The sequence below is a fragment of the Mytilus trossulus genome, chromosome 10 (genome assembly GCF_036588685.1).
Source record: "Mytilus trossulus isolate FHL-02 chromosome 10, PNRI_Mtr1.1.1.hap1, whole genome shotgun sequence".
Taxonomy (NCBI): domain Eukaryota; kingdom Metazoa; phylum Mollusca; class Bivalvia; order Mytilida; family Mytilidae; genus Mytilus; species Mytilus trossulus.
The window spans coordinates 3999083-4023922 of NC_086382.1; the positions used below are offsets into that span (position 1 = coordinate 3999083).

At 32.1% G+C, this 24840-nt stretch overlaps 1 long non-coding RNA gene across 1 annotated transcript; it reads right to left on the reverse strand.

Moving 5' to 3' along the window:
• Positions 1–16111: 16111 nt before the first annotated feature.
• On the reverse strand, positions 16112–23237 carry LOC134685997 (uncharacterized). Its single transcript, XR_010101498.1, has 3 exons — positions 23119–23237; positions 22280–22591; positions 16112–16152 (listed from the first exon to the last, which is right to left on the reverse strand). It is a non-coding gene; the product is annotated as an uncharacterized LOC134685997 (long non-coding RNA).
• Between the last annotated feature and the right edge of the window lie 1603 nt (positions 23238–24840).

Here is a 24840-nt window from a genome sequence, read left to right on the forward strand (position 1 = left end):
CAAAGCTCTGATTTCTTTCACGGATTTGGCTATACTTTTTGGACCTTTTGGATTATAGCTCTTCATCTTTTATATAAGCTTTGGATTTCAAATATTTTGGCCACGAGCATCACTGAAGAGACATGTATTGTCGAAATGCGCATCTGGTGCAAGAAAATTAGTTCCGTTAATTTTATTTACTACCACTGGGTCAATGCCTCTGCTGGTGGACTATTAGTCCCCGAGGGTATCACCAGCCCAGTAGCCAGTACTTCGGTACTGGCATGAAAATACGGATTTTTTGTGTTATTAAAATTTGCTGTTACAAAATGATAGAAATTATTATAAATTAAGGAATGTATCTCCCTCGTGCAAAGCTCTGATTTCTTTCACGGATTTGGCTATACTTTTTGGACCTTTTGGATTATAGCTCTTCATCTTTTATATAAGCTTTGGATATCAAATATTTTGGCCACGAGCATCACTGAAGAGACATGTATTGTCGAAATGCGCATCTGGTGCAAGAAAATTAGTTCCGTTAATTTTATTTACTACCACTGGGTCGATGCCTCTGCTGGTGGACTATTAGTCCCCGAGGGTATCAACAGCCCAGTAGCCAGTACTTCGGTACTGGCATGAAAATACGGATTTTTTTGTGTTATTAAAATTTGCTGTTACAAAATGATAGAAATTATTATAAATTAAGGAATGTATCTCCCTCGTGAAAAGCTCTGATTTCTTTCACGGATTTGGCTATACTTTTTGCACCTTTTGGATTATAGCTCTTCATCTTTTATATAAGCTTTGGATTTCAAATATTTTGGCCACGAGCATCACTGAAGAGACATGTATTGTCGAAATGCGCATCTGGTGCAAGAAAATTAGTTCCGTTAATTTTATTTACTACCACTGGGTCGATGCCTCTGCTGGTGGACTATTAGTCCCCGAGGGTATCACCAGCCCAGTAGCCAGTACTTCGGTACTGGCATGAAAATACGGATGTTTTGTGTTATTAAAATTTGCTGTTACAAAATGATAGAAATTATTATAAATTAAGGAATGTATCTCCCTCGTGCAAAGCTCTGATTTCTTTCACGGATTTGGCTATACTTTTTGGACCTTTTGGATTATAGCTCTTCATCTTTTATATAAGCTTTGGATTTCAAATATTTTGGCCACGAGCATCACTGAAGAGACATGTATTGTCGAAATGCGCATCTGGTGCAAGAAAATTAGTTCCGTTAATTTTATTTACTACCACTGGGTCGATGCCTCTGCTGGTGGACTATTAGTCCCCGAGGGTATCACCAGCCCAGTAGCCAGTACTTCGGTACTGGCATGAAAATACGGATTTTTTGTGTTATTAAAATTTGCTGTTACAAAATGATAGAAATTATTATAAATTAAGGAATGTATCTCATTCGTGCAAAGCTCTGATTTCTTTCACGGATTTGGCTATACTTTTTGGACCTTTTGGATTATAGCTCTTCATCTTTTATATAAGCTTTGGATTTCAAATATTTTGGCCACGAGCATCACTGAAGAGACATGTATTGTCGAAATGCGCATCTGGTGCAAGAAAATTAGTTCCGTTAATTTTATTTACTACCACTGGGTCGATGCCTCTGCTGGTGGACTATTAGTCCCCGAGGGTATCACCAGCCCAGTAGCCAGTACTTCGGTACTGGCATGAAAATACGAATTTTTTGTGTTATTAAAATTTGCTGTTACAAAATGATAGAAATTATTATAAATTAAGGAATGTATCTCCCTCGTGCAAAGCTCTGATTTCTTTCACGGATTTGGCTATACTTTTTGGACCTTTTGGATTATAGCTCTTCATCTTTTATATAAGCTTTGGATTTCAAATATTTTGGCCACGAGCATCACTGAAGAGACATGTATTGTCGAAATGCGCATCTGGTGCAAGAAAATTAGTTCCGTTAATTTTATTTACTACCACTGGGTCGATGCCTCTGCTGGTGGACTATTAGTCCCCGAGGGTATCACCAGCCCAGTAGCCAGTACTTCGGTACTGGCATGAAAATACGGATTTTTTGTGTTATTAAAATTTGCTGTTACAAAATGATAGAAATTATTATAAATTAAGGAATGTATCTCCCTCGTGCAAAGCTCTGATTTCTTTCACGGATTTGGCTATACTTTTTGGACCTTATGGATTATAGCTCTTCATCTTTTATATAAGCTTTGGATATCAAATATTTTGGCCACGAGCATCACTGAAGAGACATGTATTGTCGAAATGCGCATCTGGTGCAAGAAAATTAGTTCCGTTAATTTTATTTACTACCACTGGGTCGATGCCTCTGCTGGTGGACTATTAGTCCCCGAGGGTATCAACAGCCCAGTAGCCAGTATTTCGGTACTGGCATGAAAATACGGATTTTTTGTGTTATTAAAATTTGCTGTTACAAAATGATAGAAATTATTATAAATTAAGGAATGTATCTCCCTCGTGCAAAGCTCTGATTTCTTTCACGGATTTGGCTATACTTTTTGGACCTTTTGGATTATAGCTCTTCATCTTTTATATAAGCTTTGGATTTCAAATATTTTGGCCACGAGCATCACTGAAGAGACATGTATTGTCGAAATGCGCATCTGGTGCAAGAAAATTAGTTCCGTTAATTTTATTTACTACCACTGGGTCGATGCCTCTGCTGGTGGACTATTAGTCCCCGAGGGTATCACCAGCCCAGTAGCCAGTACTTCGGTACTGGCATGAAAATACGGATTTTTTGTGTTATTAAAATTTGCTGTTACAAAATGATAGAAATTATTATAAATTAAGGAATGTATCTCCCTCGTACAAATCTCTGATTTCTTTCACGGATTTGGCTATACTTTTTGGACCTTTTGGATTATAGCTCTTCATCTTTTATATAAGCTTTGGATTTCAAATATTTTGGCCACGAGTATCACTGAAGAGACATGTATTGTCGAAATGCGCATCTGGTGCAAGAAAATTAGTACTGTTAATTTTATTTACTACCACTGGGTCGATGCCTCTGCTGGTGGACTATTAGTCCCCGAGGGTATCACCAGCCCAGTAGCCAGTACTTCGGTACTGGCATGAAAATACGGATTTTTTGTGTTATTAAAATTTGCTGTTACAAAATGATAGAAATTATTATAAATTAAGGAATGTATCTCCCTCGTGCAAAGCTCTGATTTCTTTCACGGATTTGGCTATACTTTTTGGACCTTTTGGATTATAGCTCTTCATCTTTTATATAAGCTTTGGATTTCAAATATTTTGGCCACGAGCATCACTGAAGAGACATGTATTGTCGAAATGCGCATCTGGTGCAAGAAAATTAGTACCGTTAATTTTATTTACTACCACTGGGTCGATGCCTCTGCTGGTGGACTATTAGTCCCCGAGGGTATCACCAGCCCAGTAGCCAGTACTTCGGTACTGGCATGAAAATACGGATGTTTTGTGTTATTAAAATTTGCTGTTACAAAATGATAGAAATTATTATAAATTAAGGAATGTATCTCCCTCGTGCAAAGCTCTGATTTCTTTCACGGATTTGGCTATACTTTTTGGACCTTTTGGATTATAGCTCTTCATCTTTTATATAAGCTTTGGATTTCAAATATTTTGGCCACGAGCATCACTGAAGAGACATGTATTGTCGAAATGCGCATCTGGTGCAAGAAAATTAGTTCCGTTAATTTTATTTCATTTGTGTTAAGAAGTTGAAATAATAAAAATATGAAGAGAAAACCTTCAAAAAGTTTTCGAAATAAAAATATAGAAGTTATCCTTTAACCGCTACAGGAAATAATTAATATTATTATTTTCGACAAAGGAAAACAATGCTTCTGTTCCTGTCATAAATTAAAAAAGATTAAAATGGATTAATGTCTCCTTAGAATCCAATCGGTCAGATTAAAGAAAAAGATCGTGTATTGCTCATTATTTCTGTTACTAAACCTTCTACTTAATAATTATGTTTATAATTGGTAAAACTAAGAAATTATGGTAAAAAATATTCTCCATCAAAATGGCAAAACTATTTGAAGGAGTTATCTATTATCTAAAGAAATTAACTGTTTTGTTAATTGTGTGTCAAGTTATGACTTTGCTAAATAAAATGAAATTTAATCTGTGACAGATTTTGAAATAAAAGGCTGAAACTCTCGAATGGTGCATTTAAAAAAAAAGACCACATTATAACATTTGAAAAAAGAGCAAAATTCTGATATTAATCTTTGACTTTTAATTGTTACCTTGAATATTTACTGTCACTTGTTTTTGTACGTTTCCGGCACTTATATTATATTGTCCATCATCACTCAATTTAGCCTGTTGTATTGTCATACAGTGATGCATTCCGTCATTCTCAATTAATATATTTTCATTCTCGTTGATTCTCACATCGCCTTTAAACCATTCCACAGAAACATCTTCCAAATAAACTGAACATTTCAACTGTAACTTTTCCCCTTCTATGCATTTGATTGGGTTCAATGCCGATGTAAACATTGCTAAAATAAAATGATTTTTTGAAAACATTTAAACATAATGATATTGAAATAGCACATGAAACCTTTATAGCTAGGACAGACTGAGAGTATAACGACGACACAACAATACAATAATACACTTTAATATAATATATAATGGGCAAGTGAAAATAATAAGTAATTTTCATTTACGTGATAACTATTGAATGGCTACCCAGAGCCCAATCGGTCATAATATATAAAGATATCGTGTATTGTTTATCAATTGTGTTGCTATACGTTTCTACATAACTGTTAATATTTATCATGATAAAATAATCTCTGTTGAAGGAAAATGTCTCTTTGAAGAATTTATCTAATATTTTCTTTGATTTAAGTTGGTAGGTTAATCTTGAATCATGCTTTTTTATTTTACGTTATAAAGTTTCTATCTTCCTACCAGTATATTAGTTTATAAAATCCTAGAAAGACACTTTCAAATTGTGTTTTTTTTTTAAAGTTCACATCATTTCATCAATGAAAGAGCTGATAGATATAGGAAGATGTGGTGTGAGTGCCAATGAGACAGCTCTCCATCCAAATAACAATTTATACAAGTAAACCATTATAGGTCAATATACGGCCTTTAACACGGAACATGAGTTAGATGTTAAGTGTATGAAAACTAAGTTTCTTTCAAAAAGTAAAACAACAAAAGTACTTAAGGAAAATTCAAAAACTCTGTCATGTCAAGGTAAAATAGAAAACAAAAGTATCAAATGAAAAGAAAACATATTCGTGTTGTTTATTCGTTAGTTTTCTATGTTGTGTCATGTGTACTATTGTTTTTCTGTTTGTCTTTTTCTTTTTTATCCTGTTTTAGATTTATGAGTTTGACTGTCCCTTTGGTATCTTTCGTCCCTCTTATATTCCTTATTTGGTATAGGTATTGTCTTATATAGGAATATGGTAGAAAAAATGTTACCTTTAATAGCTACTATTTGTTGTTTTTCTACGTTTCCAGCGATCATAAAATATTGACCAGAATCACTCAATTTAGCCTGCTGAACTATCAGAAAGTGATCCTTTCCGTCACTATATATTGATAAATTCTCACTCTGTTCAATTTCCATATCGTCTTTCATCCATTTCACAAAAATATCTTTTGAATACACTGAACATTTCAGTTGTAACCGTTCTCCTTCTATACAACTTATTGGAATAAGTTCAGATGTAAATATTTCTGAAACGAATCAGAGTTTAATAGTAAGAAACACATCATATATATGTCTTCGTGCTGGGTCACATTATGTACAACTCGCAATATCTGAACCTTGTAATGATTGTATCAATATTGACCATATAAATTTGGAAAACATATGGTTTTGTTTTAGTCGTACTTGATAGGCATAAACATCATGAACACGTATATAAAAATATGTTTGATTTTCTATAAATGTATTTGAATTTCCCCCCAGAAGTCATAAATAAAATGATTACATGTCTAAAACAGTGTTCGATTATGTCTTGCAAACAATAACTATTTTTGTTTGAAAACTGAGGATGGGATTGTCAAGTTGTGAGCTATCTTTTTTATATGACGAATCTTCTGTTATAGGAATCCTTTTCGACCTAATAAAATTGAGAATGCAAGTTGGGAATATGTGACACTAATATAAACCCAACTTAAATGCAGACAACATCCAAAAGCCCCCAAATGGACCTTCAACATGTTCAACACAGCAAGATTATCCCGCATCGGGAAATTGGATTTAGCTGGTCCCTAAACAAAATAAGTAATAGTTCAGTGAAAATAGATTTCACACTAAACTCCAAAACAAGTAAATGAACTAAAATGTAAAAAAAAGACTAGTTAAGCTTGGGTGCATACCTAGCAATTCCAATATACCACAAATAGTTATTGCTTACTCAATCGTCTTTGTGCAGTTTTTGCGCAATTTTTGTGGATTAAATGTGTTACTGTCACATATATTAAACCCTTATTTTGGATATTTTGTTTTTGACTGCACTCTTTTTTCAAGCTTTATCACTATCAACACATTTACAATTATACAGATAACTTATTTTGATCTACCTCTAATACAGTGTCCCCGTAATCTTTTTACACATAAAAGAATAAACATCACCATTGCACAACCTGAATAAAATAGAGCACATAAAACAATTATAATTAACACCGATAGTTGTGCAACAAACTAAACCAAATTTGGATTAGTTATATATTTTGAAACGAAATATAAATGAATTTAACATGTATAACATTTGTATAATAACTGTTCAAATACATATTATTCAAGTATTTTTTTTGTATCACTACGTCAACCTTTTTACTTAATATTGATGAAGAGCACATTTTCTTCAAATTGCAAGCAATTACATATATCTATCTATTTTCTTTAATGAAATACAGTTGTGTATGAGCAACATGCATTCCTTTACTTTTACTTTTGTACGTTTATTATATGTTCTGTTTATATAATATATTTTCACGAATATATAATTTTTCCATCACTTAAAACTGCTTAGAGTCTGAAAAAAGTAAAATCACAAAAATACTGAACTTAGAGGAAAATCAATTCGGAAAATCCATACTCACATGACAAAATCAAATAAAAAAATCGCATCAAAAACCAATGGACAAGAACTGTCATATTCCTGACTTGGTACAGGCATTTTTAAATGTAGAAAATGGTGGATTAACCCTGGTTCTAGTTTTTGTGCTTGACCAGTAAAGTTGAGCACACATTTTACTCGGCTAGTCTCGACATTGTCTGGACAGTATTTGATTGTACTTAATTGTATTCGACTAAGTCTTCACTTTACTAAATTAGTCTGAATCAGTACTTGATGATCTTGGTGTAGTCTGAAATGTCTCGACCAAGGATCAACCAGTCTTGACTCAGTCTCAACCAGTCTCTACTATCCTAAAAGATCTTACAAAATACCAGTCTATTTGTTAGTTTGATTTATTGCTGTGAAATGAAAGAATTTAAGTAATAGGTAAAAACAATGATTAAATTAAAATAAGCATCTTTAATTGGAAAAAAATAAAGAAAAATGCCTTTCTGAATTTAATTCTTTTTTTTGCACCTATCAATTAAATTCTTCATTTGACAGCAATGAATCAAAAGGTAAACGGACAGAAAGTCAAACGACAAAACGTAACAGGACATAGAATCACAAATTCGATAGGAAAAGTTTGACGGAATTTTTTAGAATTATTTGAATATATTAGAGAACGATCTTGAAATATTTTCTTTTTATGATAGCTATTCGTTTTTAAGTTGAGAATACTGTTCATGAGGCTTGATCGTCAAATGTGTACTTGTTTGGCTTTATACATATTTTGATATGAGTGTCACTGATGAGTCTTATGTAGACGAATCGCGCGTCTGGCGTACTAAACTATAATCCTGGTACTTTTGATTACTATTGATAATACATTTTTTTTTAGATTCAATTATTCAATTTTCTTGACAGAATGAAGCCATTGAAGTACCATGTCACTTTGACATTTTGTTTTCATAACAAGTATTTGACCATTATTGATATTTATTTAATATGTATTAATAAAAAACTTTCTGCATCTAAATTGTTCTAGAAAAAAAATAATTTAAAAATGAGTGTTTTCTTGTTCAGTGAACAATAATCGCAATAAACTGAATTGTGACTACTTTTATTGTTAATTTTTGTCAACGGACAGTAAAATAAACAGCTGTTCCATGAGAGCATGATACGCCCGACGTCTTGTGTGGAAGTTTTATGCAATAATCATCAATAGTTTCTGAGAAAGTTTAAGCAATAACCACAATGAACCATATATTGTTTTTGAGACACGGCGGGATATGTGAAACCCCCACCCTGTGTTTTTTTTTTACAAAAAACTAAATATCACTAAAATAAAATTTTTAATCAAAACCAAAAAGTATACTGATCTTTAGATTTATATAACAAAGAAGTGTGTAAAGTTTAAAGCAATAATCATAATTTGTTTTTGAGATACGGCGCTACATGTAAAAAAAAACTCCCCTGTTTAACAAAATACTCAATAACTCAAAAATAAAATTTACAATCATCACCAAAAAGTATACATATCCTTAGATTAATATAAAAAAAGAAGTGTGTATAGTTTAAAGCAATAATCATTAATTGTTTTTGAGATACGGCACAACATGTAAAAAACCCTCCCCCTTTTTTACAAAATACTCAATAACTCAAAAATGAAAGTTTGAATCATCACCAAAAGTATACAGATCTTAAGATTAATATAACAAATACATGTGTAAAGTTTTAAGCAATAATCATAAATCGTTTTTGAGATATGGCGCGACATGTAAACCCCATTTTTTTTTAAATACTCAATAACTCAAAAATGAAATTGTGAATTATCACCAAAAAGTATACAGATATCAAGATTTATATAACTAAGAAGTTTAAACCCATAATCAAGAATACGGTGCGACATGTGAAAAAAACACACCCCTATTTTAGTTACAAAGTGCCGTAACTCAAAAAGTTTGAATCTAATTTTCACCAAAAAGTATACAGATCATTTGACTATCATAAGAAACAACTATATTAAGTTTCATGAAATTTGGATAAGTCGTTCTCAAGTTACGTTGCGACATGTTTACGCCGGACGGATGGACGGACAGACGGACAGAAGGACAGACGGACGGGCAAAGGACATTTATATACCATAATACGTCGTGTCAAAATTTTGATGGGCGTATAAAAGTGAATAGTTTGTCCTGTCACTTTCTGTCCTACATTCGAATCAAACTACAAAAAAAAAATGTGGAAATTTGTAAGATCTATATTAAATTTTTCTAGATGGACTGATTCACACTAGTCAAGACTAAATTTGAAGGTGCAGACTACTCGAGACAGATCGAGTCTTGGTCGAGACCATTTCAGACTAAACCAAGATCATCAAGTAGTGAATCAGACTAATTAAGTAAAGTCGAGACCTAGTCGAATACAATTCAGTACAGTTAAGTACTGTCGAGACAATATCTAGACTAGTCGAGTAAAATGTGTTTTTTTCAGACTCTTTGCAGTTTGAAGTGCATGGAGCCTGTTGTGCCCTAAAGCACACAGTATATACATACATTTGTAATGATTGGACACTGGCGTGTCTCGGTATTTATACATCCGACATTCATGTATCTAGTTATGTTTCTATAGTGGGTTAGGTTTGATATTGTGTTAGGCCTTGTCGTTTGTGTTTTGAATTCTGTATTTCTGAAAATTTCACATATGTCTTGTTTGTCATTAAAGTCGAGTTGATTTCCATTTTTGGGGATAAAGAATTGGGTTAGTCAAAATAATTATGAAGTTGTCACAGCATAAATTTAAGATAGCCTTGCGAAAATTTGAATATGGTGAAAATGAATTTAAATGGTTGGATCTCGCGTCCGACCTTTTAATTTATAAGCCTGGTACATTTGAATATTTACACCGCTGGGTCGTTTCCACTGCTGGTGGGCGTTTCGTCCCCGAGTGTATCACCAGTCCAGTAGTCAGCACTTCGGTGTTGACATGGATATCATTTAGATAATCATTTTTATAAATTTCTTGCCTGCAAAAGTATGAATTATTCAAAATACTAAAGATTTTCTTATCCCAGGCGTAAATAATGTTAGCCATATTTGGCACAACTTTTTGGAATTTTGGGTCATCAATGTTCATCGGCTTGGTACCTGTTTGGCTCTTTTACTATTTTGATCTGATTTCCTCAAATGCATTTATATTATTCATATATGCGTTTCTCTGCACCATTTTGTCTTTAAATGTCCAGTACTAAGTCAGGGATATGGTAGTTGTTATGAAATAGTCCGTTTCTATATATGTTGTCCTGTGTTTTAGTTGCACTTTAGTGTTTCTCGTACAGGTTCCGTTGTCTTCTTCTTAAACGTGATTGGTTTCCCTCGATTTTACCTTAAAACCTCGATAATTTCAATCAGTTTAAGACTATTGAACAACTGTTTAGTACTGTTAACTTTATTGGTCAATAACGATAATTTTTGCTGAACCAAATGTTTATTTGAATATACGTGGATTTTCTATAAAATAATGTTTAGGCGTAAAAGATAGACGAATGGTACCAACGCATAAAACGAGATTAAACTGTCAACGTCATGGCTAAGCAAGAAGAGACAAACAGACAAACAACAGTTCATTACATACAACATCTAAAGAAATCTAAAGACTGAGAAACACGAACCCCAACTAAAATAGGGGTAGTAACAGTTGCTCCGGAAGATGCTTCTAAAAGAATTAAAATAACAATTAAATTCTTATGACTGATGTTTTCATTTGCATTTATAATTGTGGCTACTTTAAATTCCTTCGATCTGTTATTCATGTTGTAGTGTTCGAGGTATAAGATAAAACTAGACAAATATGATACCCGACTGCATGAAGAAATATATATTTTCACAAACAGTGGATTTTGTAGTACATGTATGATCTGAATGTTTATGACTGATGAAATCGTATTTGGAGCATAACAATTATCATTTGATAAAAAACACTCTCATAACGAGTCATTTTCGTAGCAATAGGAAAAGAATGTATCATTTCTGTGTCATTTTTTCTGTAAATAAGAAAAAAAAGGCTGATTTTCCTTCTCTTGTTTTTGCTATTGTCACCATGTTATTTGGAAAAAAAGTAACATCACAAAACAACTGACCTCCGCGGAAATTCAAAAAGTAAGTTACTAATCAAATGGATAAAGGAAGAAGTTGTATGGGTGCCAACGAGACAACTCTCCATTCAAATAACAATTTAAAAAAGTAAATCATTATAGGTCAATGTACGGCCTTCAACACGGAGCCTTGGCTCACACCAAACAACAAGCTATAAAGGGACCCAAAATTACTAGTGTAAAACCGTTCAAACGGGTATAAAAAATGAGAAACGAGAAACACCTATACATTACATAAACAAACGACAACTACATTAATCAGGTTCCTGACTTAGGCCAGGTGCAAACATTTGCAGCAGGATTTGAAAAAAACCCCAAATTCTATACTATATACCCTTCAACAAACTCTGTTAAACATAATCCTGTTGGCATCAGATCTAGAGGAGAATATTGATTTCATAAGTTTACATCACGACAAACGTTAAGTAATAGGAAGCTAAATTAATTGTTACACAAAAAACTAAAAAATCAAATATGTTTTATATCATTGTTTTTCATTCAATTGAGATACTATCACATTTTTTCGACATTAATTCACATGCTGGACATGCAACGGGTCTGGGTAATGATTTAATATATGCAATTCACTTTGACTTGTAAAACAATATCATAGATCATTAAAGTTAGGTAGAAATTAAATACCTAATTTAGGCTGCAGTGGCAGAATTTAAATTCATACCTCTTACATTCTGTGAGTTTCGTGAAATGCTAAATAAAACGGAAATAAATTACATCCTTTCATTATCAAGCATATTACGCCATCAAGATTTTGTTGACCGTTATAGAATAACCGTTTTACAAAAAAATATCGGATACGTTTCGTACGTCGTAACTACATTTCCCTTCCCCTTTTATGAATGTGACCTACCGAATTATACTTTTATCGGGTTTGTTATAACATGAGCACGTGGAGCAGAATCTACTTACCATTCTGGAGCAACTGATATCACTCCAAGTTTTTGGTTGAGTTTGTTTTGCTCAGTCTTGAGTTTTCTATGTTGTTTCTTATATACTATCATTTGTCTGTTTGTCTTTTTCATTTTTGTCAGTTTATTTCAATATATGAGTTTGACTTTCTCTCTGGTATCTTTCGCCCCTCTTATTTTACCAATTCATTTAGGTCGCTTCAATTAATACATGTTTGCTTTTGCTTATAACCAATCAAATGTAAAGTATAGATGTGGTTTTTCAGATCGCAGATGACCAATAACCCTAATTATACATGTTATATGGTCATTTTTATAAATTTCCTGTTAAAAACATTGAATTTGTCGAAAAAATAAAGATTTTCTTTTCCAAGGCATAAATACCTTAGCCATATTTGGCACACCTTTTTGGTATCTGAATGGTCTTTAACTTTTTACTTGTTTGGCTTTATAACTATTTTGATCTGAGCGTCACTGTTGAGTCTTATGTAGACGAAACGCGCGTCTGGCGTATTAGATTAAAATACCTTTAATAACTGTTTAACCATGAACATTGTAATCCATAAACGTCCCAAGCTGTACATAGTACAGAGGTAAATTGTATGTTATGAATGTTCTTTTGACTGATGTAGGTGGAATACCACCCTCTTTTAACAGTAAAGGCCACAACTTTTTGATGAACCAAAAAGTTGATTCGATAAATTGCAAAATTCTGCCCCTTACTAGGGTGTTCTAATTTTCTTGACAGTCCAAATTCCCCGACCTTCATTCAAGCAATATGGTATCAATTGTATCAACGAATATCATGGCAATATAAATATTCCGGCTATAGAAGATACCGAGATTCAAATTGAACATTATTACATTTAAACTAAGGTGGTGTAGACTATTTTTGCTAATAGAAAAAAATTACAACTTACCAAACATAGAACTTACAGCTATTGCTGAACGTTTTCTCCATGGTACTGAAAAGACATTTACAAATAGTATACCAATTGTTTTACGGAAAAACGTCAGTTTTACATTATATAATTAATTCCCTTTATAATAATGGAGACTATGCGCTGCTTGTATATATACTTTAAACATAAACACAAAGACGAATCATATATTTCATTTATGATCATATAGCTTATAATTTTAATGTGTTAATTATTTCAAAATGACTAGTGGTGCAAAAAAAGATTGCTTTGGCTAAAGACTGGTTATTTTTTTCAACTGCTCCATAATTGTTTCAAAAATGCCCTGGATACCAGATGTTTTTTGAAGTATGAAAATCCGCTATCAACCATTAACGTCAGCAGAGGTATTAATGAGTACAAACCTTTAATCACACACTGTATATAATTTCTAAAACAAACTGGAACTAAGTTTTTTTTTCTCAGAAAAATACAGGAAAACAATTGTTATATTGTTATGTTTTTAGAATGCTGTTCTGAATACCGTCAAGTGTCCTACATTTCCCTGACGGTTTGACGGATTTGAAACATGAATCACAGCCTAAACATAAATAAATATGAGATAAAATTGAGAATGGAAATGGGGAATGTGTCAAAAAGAGACAACAAACCTGCCATAGAACAGACAATAGCAGAAGATCACCAACAGGTCTTAGAACAGAACATAGTGTAGGATTGTTGTGCTAAAAACCTTCAATACAGTCGGTACTGATGATAGTACAATTTTGACCATCAACGCAATATATTTATCCTAAATCATCATTTTCCGACGCTGAATCCACATGATTTGTCCTGGTAAAAGAATGTGACCTTATTTTAGTTTGTATTATGTGCGAAAATTGTGCAACTGTTATAATTTTGTATCTCATGCCTTGTTAGACGTTGTTTGTAAAAAAAGGAGGACTGTGTAGTAGAATCAACAAAATTTTCGCAAATTCGCGTATACCTGTAACATAGTTAGTAAAAAACGAAAAGTTGTCTTCTTTGGGAATAGTTTCTGTGATGTCAGGTCTTCTACCATTGTTGTCACTGCAATAAAACATTGTTATAACTGTGAGAAATACAATATTTACAATAGCTAGAAAAGAAAAACAACTATATAGCAGTTAACTATGCTCATTTTGATCTCAAAGAATTTTCCAATTAAGACTTTGTTTGGCCATAATTTGGCAATTTGGTTTTTACTTTTTTATTAGAGGGTCATAAACGATTTTTTTAACGAAAGAAGCGTAAGCTGGCGCACAAAATTTTAAAACTGGTATATATGGTGATACTATTTGTATTTTAAAACCTACAAATAACGTTTGTTGTAGTTAAATCAGAATATTGGATTTTTTTTGATTTTTTATATTTTAACGCTACTTTTAAGCACCGCATTTAGGCTATTTTGTGGCGTTCAGTTTTTATTGGTGTAGGAAGCCAGAATGACCTGACAAAACCAACAACATTCGATAAGAAAACTAACAATCCTAGTCAATTAGGATTGGAGTCAAGTGCATCCGCACGAGCGGGGTTCGAAGTCACAACCTCCGTGTTGACTGGCTAGTGATTACAGTAGTAACTACTCAGACCACTCGACCACCGAGACTGTTTAAAAAATTAGAATATTATAGAAACCAATTTAAAACGTAATAAATAAAGGTTCTAAAGACAATGAGTTATCGGGTAAAAAATCCGGATTTTAAATGTCAATTTAATCCCACTGATTTCATCATCATATCTACCTCTTCTTTGTCATTATTCAAAATATCTATGACCAATAATTTGATAACCATTATTTATCTGTTTATCTATGTATTTTGCTACTCAGAATATCTCCATAATGGTGACTGTTTTAATTAGAATACAAACAAGAATGCACAAATATTCAAATCCTCTGTAAACGAAATCACTCCAATAAAAAAAAAAAAATTGGGTAGATATAATCACCGTGTCTGTTATGTTTCACATCGGGTGACAATGTCGAAGAGAAGAAAAACTTTCAAAGTAAGTTCAGTATCAAAATTTCTTTTTTTTAAAGTTCGTAGTACCATATAACGTATTGCACGGAAGGAACTGAAACATAATCTATTTCCTGCAAGAAGAAGCAGTCGTTTTCAATGCTCTGTTTTTTCAAACATCTCTCTATAGTTTTTCGTGATGCAGATTTTGATGCTTCATATTTTAATTTTTGGATAAAAAATTCTTAAGACGACTTCCTACCGTAATATTTATATAGAATTGAATTCCTATCAACAAATTTAACAACATACCAGCTTCTTATTTAAAATTAATTGGTTTTAAAACTTTTTTTTCATCAAAACATCAAGTGTCGATCGGGGCGGCAGATTTTGCGTCTTTAGTGGTAGAGGCTTTTGAAAAAAAATAGAATAGATTTGCATTTAAAAAATATTTAATTTCTCATTCTTGCCTACATAACAAGATTTTAAGACGATTAAGCATGATCTGGAGTATTTATATATATATTCTGATACAAACGTCTGTAGCTAATGTCTTTATCTCAATGGAGACTTGACCTATGAAGAATAGTCTAGGGGTGGTTGCTATGGTTGCTTTCTCTTTTTTTTTATTTCAAAATTTAATTCAGGCTAATTTGTAATATAAAACAAAACGTAGAATGATTTTTATATAAAAAAAACCTCTTATATTTCTATCTAAATTTTCGTTGAATGTACCCCAAGTAAATTATGTTATTCTGTGTTGAAAATTTATCAGGGTTGTGACCATTACAATTTGGTCTAAGGTAGCAATTATGGTCAATTGTGCGTAAAGGATTTATCATAAAAGGGAAAACATACATACAGTTTACATTTTGGTATCTTGTGGAGCGTTATCTCATTGGCAATCATATCACACCTTTTTTTTCATAATTAGTTGATAATGTATGCACACGTTGATTCAAAATCACTAGAAACTTGTTTCATTGGACTTAGATTATTACAGTATTTTGGGCTACATCCGTGTGGATTATTCAAATTGTACTCTGTAATTATGAACCTTAATACAAAGACTTACTTATCATCTGTAATTGCCCTACAATTAGAGACAGGAGGAAGGTCCGAATCGATAGTGCATTTATAATCTACAATATACCAGAAAGTTTAGTTACACTCATTTTCAGATCGTTAATACAATTGAAAAATGTCAAACTATAATTTACTAAGCGTTTACATATTAAGGGTTGTTGCATGAAAACATATACGGTATAAATTTACGTATTTTGATTGAATAAAGCCTGCCAATTGATATTTTATCGTGTGTTTTTCTATGTTGTGATGTTATGCTATTGTTACAGAAAAAAATAGAAGGTTTGGTACAATTAAAATGTTTAATCCCGCTGCAAATGTTTGCACCTGTCCTAAGTCAAATATCTGATGTGCAGTAGTTGTCATTTGTTTATGTAATTTATATGTGTTTCTCGTTTCTCGTTTTTTTTTATACAGATTAGACCGTTAGTTTTCCCGTTTGAATGGTTTTACACTAGTAATTTTGGGGCCCTTTATAGCTTGTTGTTTGGTGTGAGCCAAGGCTCCCTGTTGAAGGCCGTACATTGACCTATAATGGTTTACTTGTTTAAATTGTTATTTGGATGGAGAGTTGTCTCATTGGCACTCACACCACATCTTCCTATATCTATTGAAAAAAACTAATCATATACATAGCGCAACAACACTTTCACGGAATTTTAAAGACCTGTAATTGCACTTTCCTTTAGAGAAAATTTAAATTGACTTTGTCTGGGTTCCCTGTATTTTTTTTGAAAGCCCCTAATTATTATATATATCATCCTCTGCAATGGTATCACCTGATTGACATTAAGTATATTCTTTTAGGAAATAACAATAACCAACCATTGAATTTAAATGGTCTTTATGATGAGTTTATTTACAACCACTTGGTCGATGCAACTGCTGGTGGAGATTTATGACTCCGAGGGTATCACAAGCCCAGTAGTCAGCACTTGTTGTGCTGACACGAATTTTCATTGATTTGGTTATATTTAAAGATTTACTGTTTACCAATTTTTGATTTTTTTAAATACTAAGACTTTTCTACCTCAGGCATAGATTACCTTAGCTGTAATTGGCAAAACTTTTCGGAATTTTGGTCCTCAATGCTCTTCAACTTCGTACTTTATTTGGCATTTTTAACTTTTTGGGATTCGAGCGTCACTGATGAGTCTTTTGCAGACGAAACGCGCGTCTAACGTATATACTAAATTTAGTCATGGTATCTATGATGAGTTTATTTCTAACATAATCACATGCACAAGACATGGAATAATAAAGATTATTTGCATGAATTTGAAAAGTACGATGAATAACAGTACCAAATGTACACACAATGAGTACACATGATGGCGTGTTGAAAGTCAAAAACCAAAATATGAATGGAGTTAGTACAAGTATCAAAATAAAGTTTACATTATCAAAGGTCAATGTAAAATAAGTTACTATAAGATGCATTCTGCAAGAAAGACATTCACAGCTTCAACACAAAATATACTTAGTAAATAACTTTGAATGTCCATAAAGGTGAAGTTACCCGATCCTAGCGACTTGATGACCTTATTTTGGCACCAACGTTATGTACCACAGTTCGTTTAACATCATAACTAAAAGATAATTGGACCAAATGTTTTATTGTAATGGTCATAATGTCTTAACTTGAATTTCTCATACGTTTTAGTGATATAAATCAAAACACAGCTTTCTATTTTAAATTCTGTAATTACAAAAATTGAGAATAGAAATGGGGAATTTTCAAAGAGACAACAAACCCGACGGAAGTGCAACTAACAGCTTTCTTTCCTATTTTTCCTTAATAAAATGATAGTTATCTTATGTCAAAAATGTACCATTAGTAAAATAAGGAGATGCATGTGGTATGCTTGCCAACGAGATAACTTTTCATAAAAGTGATTATAAGCAACCATCAGGCCTTCAACAATTGGCTGTATTGTTGGCTGTATATGGTCTTCACATGAAAAATTTGAAACATTTCTTACGGGAATAGCAACAGATTAATTCATACCAAACATGGACTAACGACTCTATTATAGGGTTTTGAATTTGAACAGGCAATAACAAATGTGCCGGGAACAAACATGCTTATTCGTGGTCAACACTCATCAACTCTGTTACAGTGGTACTTCAGCACAACATTAGCAAAACAGAAACAAAATTAGTAGTAAGTGTACTTGCAGTTACTGGAAGTGAGTTCAAAGCAAATTATAGAAAATAAAGTAACTAAGATATCGTTAAAAAATGGCCCGTAATTAAATTGCAAAATCAAAAGCTTAAACATATCAACTGTCATATTCCTGACTTGGTACAATAATTTCATTTGTAGAAAATAGTGAGTTTCATAGCTAGATAAACATTTGATCTGTATAAAAGTCGCATACAATTTAGTTGTATTGACAACGGTGTGTGTACAAAACCATCATATGTAATAGATAAAAGTGTAAAAAAATAGGATTTATCTTACAAAAAACATGTCAATAAAGAAAAACAAATAGGCATTTAGACAAATCATATAAGCGAAACCGAGAGACAAGAATACAAAAAACTTACCTGTGACGTCACATTTGTGCGTCGATCTAGTCGGGTGACATACAATGCGTGGTTCGATGTTACATGTATATCAATAATATGGTATTTTTGTTCTATATATTTACGTATATACAAAATGTATATACTGTTTGCAAAAGTATGAATTATTCTAAGAAGAAAGGAATATCTTATCCCAGACAGTCAACCTTACAGTATTTAGCACAACCTTTTCAATTTTACGGTAATCAAAGCTCTCCATCTCTGTTCGGATTTCTTTACTATTCTGATGAGAGCGTCGCTGATGATTCTTATGCGTCGTGCGTATTAAATTATAAGTCTTGTAACAACTGTTGGCATGTCGTAATGCTCTATTGTATTGTAAATTTGTGTATTTCTCTGTCCTGAATGTTCTTTCATTTATTTTTATTGTAGTTCTGTCATGTAATGTTGTCATTTTTGTGTTGTATTTAACATTGCCATTAACGCAGGAGGTATGGCTTGCCACATAACCAGATCCAACCCACCATTTTGCAATTGTAATCTTATAGTTTGTTTCTGTGTTTGTTTCATTGTCGTTTTGTTTTTTGTTGCACTTCAGTGTTTCTTTTGTTTCGTTGTTTTCCTCATATATTTAATATGAGTTTGTAACCCAGATTTCTTTTCTCTCAATTTATATATGACTTACTAATAGCGGTATACTACAGTTGCCTTTATTTACGATAGAACATTAACAGAACAGCGGGATGTATAAGTAGCGAGCGATAACTTTAACATACCCCTGGTTTAGTTACTTTCTGCTAAGACACGGATAAAGTATTATAAAGTATGAGTAGATTAATAGATAAATGATGTTTTCTCAGACTCAAGTATCAATCAGTAAACATCCAACAGAACTAGTGTAAACACGTAAAAAGTTGTTTTCGAAACCAAAAAAATAAGCAAAACGTTTCGACAATACATGTATGTAGTATTATAATTAATATTAGTATACATATCAGGCCTTATGTATTTAGTTGTGTATTAGTTTTTAAAAAAAATCAATGTAAGTACCAACAAAAAAATACTCGAAGATTTGTTAAAATGAGAACCATTGGGAATGAGTTTATTCAAAGGATTGATTGTGCAAAGTATCGTTTCTAGGTTTACGGTCTTTATAAACAACACCACCGGAAAACAAGAATGTGGTGTTTAATTTAAAATAACAGCTTTACTGTTTAGCCGATTTTTTTTCTTATCAAATCTTTATGATAATTATGGCATTATTCAATGATTTTAATAAATGCGTGGCAAGGAAATTCATGACTTAATAAATTTTGGTAATACAATCACATGTACAAGAACTTCTAATTTATACAACATACACAATTTGATTTCTTATATTTAAAAACTTAATATAAACTTCAAGCAAGGAGTACGCAGTGATCAAAAGTCCTTTATGTTACACTTATATCAACATTACTAAATATCTAGCTTATTTACAAAGTAACAGTATGCCTAAAATATATACTATGATCTTATAAAAAAGATGAGTATGATTGTCAATGAGACAACTCTTACAAGAGACCAAGATGACACCTAAATTATAACTATAGGTCACCGTTTGGCCTTTAACAATGAGCAAATCCCATACAACATAGTCAGCTATAAAAGGCCCCGAAATGACAATGTAAAACAATTCAAGCGAGAAAACTAACGGCTTTATTTATATAAAACAAATGAACGAAAAACAAATATGTAACAAATAAACAAACGACAACCACTGAATTACAGGATTTGGGACAGGCACATACATACATACAAATATGCATAATGTGGTGAGGTTGAAATGCTAGCGGGATCCCAACCCTCCTGGTAACCTGGGAAAGTGGTATAACAGTAAAACGTCAGAAAGAAATATAAAAATCAGTTCAAAGGGGATTAACTCATCAGATGGATAAATATACAAGTGGACCTGGCAGATCAGAGAGTACTCGCAGTTAATTGAGAGCTAGTTCAAAGCCACAAACAAGTAATAAACAAATCATGCATCTAAGACTAAATATTATATCCAACAATATTATGTTTATTTAAAATTAGTGGTTCTATCCCTAAACGGGTAAACTATAATCCATCAATATCAGGCTTGATTACAAGTTAATAATCATGTACTAATATTTAAATCTGAAATCATTGTTTTAACGGTTCATTACTTACTGCATTTTAACTGTTGGCAGCTGCAGTATTGGTTCGTCTTTTCGAGAACCATATATTTTTTTCTAAGACGGACCTTTACCTTCTAATCATTTAATCATTGCCAATTTTCTACAGTTTTATTTTCTTAGTAGCAAGCCAAACACACCGATATCACATAAAACTGGATATTTCAGGTGAAATATACAGTACTAAATATGATGTATGATTTTATTGAAGAAATTAAACCTTGACAACTGGACTCTTTTACAGACTTTTGTCAGAAAAGAACTTTGAGATATTAGCAAATATCTGCAAGTCCTACATGTATTTGTGGCATAAAGGACCCTGCTTACTGATGGATATGATACCTGCGTGCAACTTTAAAACTAGATTCTCGATGAGCTATATTCAGAAAGTTTGTTTTAAAGATTTTAGTAGTATCTGAGAGTAGAAGAAATATGTATAAAAAAATCGGAGAACAGACAATTGAATGACAATAACAGACACAAAGTTATATATTTTAAATGAGGTAGATAGGAATTCTTTAAATGACAGATGTTCACGGGTTGGATTAATCTACATTAGGGGCATACGATACAGTTTTGATCCCATATTGAAATTGTGAAAATTTGCATGTAGGCTATTGCGTACCTGATATAATAAAATATGTAAATACACTTTAGATTTATTTTATACTTGTGGACCTATTTTTGCTTTCGACAGATAAACATAATTTTTTAGTCCTAAAAGATAAACACAAGATGTTATTTTGTTAAATTATTTGTAATTTCTGTTTTATGTAAATGTTCTATAAATTTGTGCATTTTATTTTTACAAATAACTCATACATTTGTATTTATCAAATTAAAAAAACAATATGCTCTATTGACGTTTTCATGAAAATTGGTACACATAACCTTTTTGTTGTCATCAAATCAAATGTTACTTTAAAAAAGGGGGTCCATGTACTCGTTTTCAAGTTAAATCTAATTGAATAAATTAGTCGAAAACTGCATCTTTTCTCGATAAGTTGCAGTTTGACGTCGCGAAAATAACAATTTACGTTTGCAACGTCATTACCTCCCCTGTAACTGTATCGTATGCCCTTAATTAGAAGTTTATATCGAAACACCTCAGACATATTCTTGAACATGTTGCGCTCAACTAGCAAATTATCCTATAATAAAGTTAAAATCGTTTTGTACTGTGACCATGACTAAATCAAGAGGCAAACATAGAAGGGGGATTGATTGGTAAACAGTATCCTTTTGCAAAAAAGCATAATGAAATATAAAAAAATAAGATGTGGTACATGTATGAGCTGTTGAGACAACTCTCCAAAAGAGACTAAATGACATAGATGTTTACAGCTTTAGGTCACCCTACGGTCTTCAACAATGATCAAACATATACCGCATATTTAGCTATATTTGACCTCAGAAAGATGAGTGTTTAGGGGAAGACATTGAAAGCATTTCCTACCTGGTGAAAGTATATGACTACTATTGGGGCAAATATTCAAAAAGCAGGAACAGTCTTCTTGTGATGGTTTACAAAAGCACGGGTTGTTTGGTTTGATCAGAAAAGCAAAACCTCGTCTGTAATTACATATACAGGTAGCATCAGTGGTACGATTTCCAGGGTCATATACAACTTGACCCTCCTCATTGCAGAATGACTTTAACAAGATACAGTTTGTACTGGCATTGGTGTATAAAGTGTATCCAGATGGCTGAAATCTTTTCTTTGAACAGAATACTGCGTCTATTCCTCCACGAAGAACTGATTTTCTACCTGTAAAGAATAACAGTGAATAATTTCACAATGTGTTCAATCAAATCTCAAAAACAAATCTAAGAAAATAACGTTTTTTCTCTCATCTTTGGTCGTGCAAGTTTGTGTTTTTTACTAATTCAATGTATTTTTATGTGGTTTCTGCTTGCTAGAATTACCACTGAACAAACAATGTGAAAGCATCATTTTTAAGGGAACTTTATTGTATTTGTTTTGAGATTTCTTTCTGTCAAATACCAATTTGCACCATTTAATTAAAAATGCATATAGGATAACAGAAATAACATAATTAACATGCTTAAGTAAAATGTAATGCTATTAATTATCTTGCATGTATATTAGTTTTTACAAACAACAAATGATAAAGGTGTTTTGGACTAGTAAAAAATCAAATATATATTGATAACAAATAATAATTGCTGGAAATTCATGTATTCAAGTATGTTCTTTTATGTTTGATATTCTTTTCGAAAATTATGAACAAAAATAATAATAAAATGACTGATGCGGTTGACAAATGCATTTACCTGCTTGCTGAAAGTCAGACCTTGTACAATTTTCAGAATATCCGTTAATGATATCATTCCGTAGACAAAAATATTTTGATGGGTTAACACAATGGCCATTCGCACGGAGTCTCCATTGCGCTGGTTCAGGACATTTCAATGGAAATGCTGCACATAAATGTACCTAAAAAAAAATGGTACCAGCTTTCTTCCTAATTTGTTTTTAAACCGGTTCAAATAATAATGTATGTTTTATGAAAGCTAGATACATTAGCTTAGTGTAGAAATGTAGACTGAGACATTAGTTAATTGAAAATCATACAATGAAACCCAGGTTACCATAATCTCATCATTGAATCAAATGTGTACTATAGCACTGAATTTATAAATCTGAGATAATAACCAAACAAGTTGTACAGTTGCCAGTTTTTGCAAGTTAGATATTTACACTAGCTCCTATACCTTTTAAGATAACATCGAAAATAGAAAATAGTAATAAAACAACATTTCAGGACAATAACTTAAAAACAGGATGAACGATTTTAGGGTTTATTGATGGATCGTGAGAAAATAACACATACACATATGCAAAAATTAAAAAAATATTTATTTCAGGGGAACTTAAAAAGGACTGACAAATAAACTGACATTTTATTGCTTACTAGATCTTGTCGTGATAAGCATTTTTGAAATAGATATTTTTGACCGAACTCTTATGTTAGGATTGTTAGTTACATAGTGCAATGGTATGTGTTTGTGACCTAATACGATATATATGGGGTCAGTAATATCTATATGGAATTTATTTACCCTATATAAACCGTTTTAAGTCACTAGCACAATCTGATCAATTGATCTTATCTAGTATCTTAACATTTGATATTTAGACTAGTAGCCTAAGGAAGTGATGAAGTCTTTAATGCTATATATAAGTATTAAGAACCGCTTCCATTTGTCTTTACAAAACAACGTGGTACAATGAAATATGTTTTACGAATCAATTTCAATTGTTCATTATCAATTTCTTCTTCTGTCAAAACCATTTATATTTCCCCCACCAAAAGGTTTCAAGTTGATCTGTTATTACAAATAATGATACTTAGTCGACTTACCAAACTCATGAGTTTGAACAACATTGTAGATGATTTAGATTCTTCTTTAACTTAACTCTGACGGTGCAGCTCCATTTAGAAATCTACAAAACATGATTAAAGCAATAATACGCAATCAATTTCAAACTGAAACGGTTATTTTTTGCCAAAATAATTATCTTATTTATGTCTCCTTTCTTATGTTTATGAAAGGCGATTACAAATAAATTCCGATATGACTTCTATTGAGAAAAAAAGTAAAATAAATTGTGAAGCTATACGTATGTAAATATTTAAATGCTCAATGGTCAGTTACGTTCCATTAAAGGAATAAAACGAAGTCACATAACAAACTATAAAAAATCATAACTGTTTTCAGCTGGTTAGGGTCTTCAAATATAATCCGAATCTTATCCAAACATATATTCTATCCCGTTTTTAGATTATTTAGTTTAACGGTGTAACAATACACGAACGAGGTAGTCATTTGAGAATCATAATGAAATTTTAACCTGAAAAAAATTACTTTTAATTTATTTCGATTTTGATTCATTTAATGACATAAACTCACACATTTAATGTTCAAGTGCAAAATCAGCAGAAAAGAATTGAGTTATACTTTTATATCAATAAATAACACATTAAAAAGAAA